At 40.5% G+C, this 3,540-nt stretch overlaps 1 pseudogene; it reads left to right on the top strand.

Moving 5' to 3' along the window:
* Positions 1-2,558: 2,558 nt before the first annotated feature.
* LOC123463592 lies at positions 2,559-3,335 on the top strand (annotated as a pseudogene).
* The last annotated feature ends 205 nt before the right edge of the window (positions 3,336-3,540 follow it).

Genomic DNA, 3,540 nt, shown 5'->3' on the forward strand with positions numbered 1-3,540 from the left:
ATTTCTTCCCATCTACTGAGTTTTGGTTTGTCTTGTTCTTCTTTTTCCAAGGCTTTAAGGTGAAGCATTAAGTTGTTTACTTGCGACCTTTCTAATTTCTTAACATAGACACTCAAAGCTATAAATTTCCCTCTGATGACTGCCTTCATTGTGTCCCAAAGGTGCTGTTATGTTGTATTCTCATTATCATTTGACTTTACGAATTTTTTGATTTCCTCATTGACCCATTCATCATTTAGTGGTGTATTGTTTAGTTTATATGATTTTGTATATGCTCTATAGCTTTTGTTGCTATTGATTTGTAGTTTGATTCCATTGTGATCAGGTAGAGTGCAAGGAATTATTTCTATTTTCCTGGATTTGTTTTGTGTCCTAATATATGGTCTATTTTGGAGAATGTTCCATGTGCTGCTGAAAAAAATGTATATTCTGCAGCATTTGGAGGAAATGTCCTATAGATATCGATTAGGTCCATTTATTCTATGATCTCATTTAATCCAGATGTATCTCTGTTTATTTTATTTGCCAGGATGACCTGTCAATTGATGAGAGTGGGGTGTTGAAACCACCCACTACAACTGTGTTTGGTGTTATCTGTGACCTTAGTTCTAATAGCGTTTGTTTGATGAAGTTGGGAGAGAAGAAGTTCTTTCCAGATTTTGTCTGGTTGGTGTTCTAAAGGATTCCTATATCTGCATTGGCACCTCTTTCCCAATTTGGGGGAAGTTTTCTTCTGTGATTTTGTTGAAAATGTATGCTATGCCTTTGAAGTAAAATTCTCCTTCTATTATACCCTGAATTCTTATGTTTGATCTTTCATAGTGTCCCGAATATCTTGAAATTCCCATTCATACTTTCCTATTAGTGTGTCTTTCTCTTTGTTGGACTGTATTAGATCTGCCACCTGGTCTTCTAGCTTACATATTCTGTCCTCTGGTGAGATTTTTCTACAGAGTATTTTATTTCACTGACTGTGTTCTTCATTGCTAGTAATTCTGACTGGTTTTTCTTTATTATTTCTATTTCCTTATTCATATCTTGTATTGACCTCCTTATTTCATTAAATTGGTTTCCTGTGTCTTCTTTGATTGCTTTGATTTCATATTTCATTCCTTTGATTGCCTCTTTGATTTCTTTGAGCATATTTATAATCATTCTTTTGAAATCTTTCTCAGGCATATCTTCTAAATCAGTCTCACTGGAGGTCATTTCTGATGTATTAATACTTTTCAGTGGATTTATATTGTCTTGGTTTTTTTGTGTTTCTTGTGTTATAATGTAGAGATTTTTGCATCTTGGTTAATTTAATGCTTGAATTTTCTAATTATCTGCAGTATTATGATGTGTCAATCAACCTGCTGTTGTATATCTTCATAGTAGGAGCTTAAGGTGCTAGGTGTGGCTGTTAAGACTCTCAGAGTATCTACAAAAGTGACCCTAGGGCTGGAGAGATGGCGTAGCGGTTAAGTGCTTGCCTGTGAAGCCTAAGGACCCCGGTTCGAGGCTCGGTTCCCCAGGTCCCACGTTAGCCAGATGCACAAGGGGGCGCACGCATCTGGAGTTTGTTTGCAGTGGCTGGAAGCCCTGGTGCGCCCATTCTCTCTCTCTCCCTCTACCTGTCTTTCTCTCTGTGTCTGTCGCTCTCAAGTAAATAAATAAAATTAAAAAAAATATTTTAAAAGTGACCCTAGTTGTTGGGTTTGCCTGCTATGAGAGTATTCAAGTAGGCTGAGTGGAACAAAATACAGGAAAATTCTAAAATTTAACTAAACAATGTACACATTCAATGAAAAACAGCACAGAGCATTATGCAAGAGTAGGTATTATGACAACCAGTTGCTCTAACAAAGTCACAGTCCCTAAGCATGTGTGTTGCCCCACACCCTTAATCCTGTCAACTGGGAGGCTAAGAATTCTGGTCTGTAGAGGGTTCCAAGTCAGTTTGTGACCAAGTGAGACCCTTCCCTAATGTATAACAGAAGAGGAAATAAAGGCACTATAAATCAGGAAGCAACAAATGACAAGTCCAAAATATAGCTTCTTTAAGAATGGTAGGCTTGGGCTGGAGAGATGGCTTAGCGGTTAAGCGCTTGCCTGTGAAGCCTAAGGACCCCGGTTCGAGGCTCGGTTCCCCAGGTCCCACGTTAGCCAGATGCACAAGGGGGCGCACGCGTCTGTAGTTCGTTTGCAGAGGCTGGAAGCCCTGGCGTGCCCATTCTCTCTCTCTCCCTCTATCTGTCTTTCTCTCTGTGTCTGTCACTCTCAAATAAATAAATAAATAAATAAATAAATAAAATTAAAAAAAAAAAGAATGGTAGGCTGCCTGTGGACGGACATGCGAGCGCTGCCGTGTAGATGTCAGGTCACCGGGAAGGAGACTGAGCTGCGAGAGAAGCGGCTCTTAGTAGGCCTGGAGCACCGAGTGTGCCCAGATGTGCAGTCTGGTGTCTAAGGACGGCCCATGGAATTGGAACCCTCCTCCTCTAGGGGGCATAGCCAAGTGACTAGCCTTATAAACCACCATGATCTTGGCAATTCTGTGATGATTTGCTAAAATCATGGTGAAATGTTGTTCAGCCATTGGATGTGCCTCTCGCTGCTTGCCCAATTCCAAGTTAAAAGGACTGATGTTCCATGTATTCGAAAAAAAACTGAGAGATGAGTGTTGGATCCCGTGCCTCTCAAAACATATCTTCAGAACTCCAGGCTCCGTAGCTGGTTCTTCGATAATCCTTGATAGTCCCGCCGTTTATTAGCAGCTGTGATTCCCCACAGATGAAAACACCAAAAGAAAGTGGGTCTTAGCAATGAAAAGACTTGATGTGAATGCTGCAGGTATTTGGGAGCCTAAAAAAGGAGATGTGTTGTGTTCAAGGCACTTTAAAAAGACAGATTTTGATAGAAGTACTCCAAACATTAAACTGAAACCAGGAGTCATTCCTTCTATCTTCGAGTCCCCCTATCACTTCCAGGAGAAAAGAGGCAAGCTTCATTGTAGAAAAAATTTCACCCTCAAAGCCCTTCCAGTCACACAACAAAATCGCCAGCTTGTTGGTGCTTCCTGTATTGAAGAATTCCAATCCCAGTTCATTTTTGAACATAGCTACAGTGTAATGGATAGTCCAAAGAAACTTAAGCATAAATTAGATCATGTGATCAGCGAGCTAGAGGATGCCAAGGAGAGTCTTCAGAATGTTTTAGACCAAGAAAAACACTTCCCGAAATCACTGAGGAAGACAATTAGGGAACTGAAGGAAGAATGTCTGATCAGAGAAGAAACAGCAAGAAGATTGGATGTTTTCTGTTGGGAGTGTTGTCAGGAGAGCCCAGAATAAGGCTGTTTCTTGAAATAATTTCACGTTCTGTTCCACCTCCAATTGATGTGGATGCCGCCTTTTCTGAAACTAGTTCTCACGTGCCAGACTAAAGCACAGCCATCGCGGAAAGCCCTTCTTCATCCTGCCAGTGTTTACATGACAGTTGTCATCCAAAGATGTTTTGGAAGAGATGCAGAAATGTGCTCTCATTATCATGCTTTTG

Source organism: Jaculus jaculus, chromosome 1 (genome assembly GCF_020740685.1).
Source record: "Jaculus jaculus isolate mJacJac1 chromosome 1, mJacJac1.mat.Y.cur, whole genome shotgun sequence".
In the NCBI taxonomy this organism is placed as follows: Eukaryota; Metazoa; Chordata; class Mammalia; order Rodentia; family Dipodidae; genus Jaculus; species Jaculus jaculus.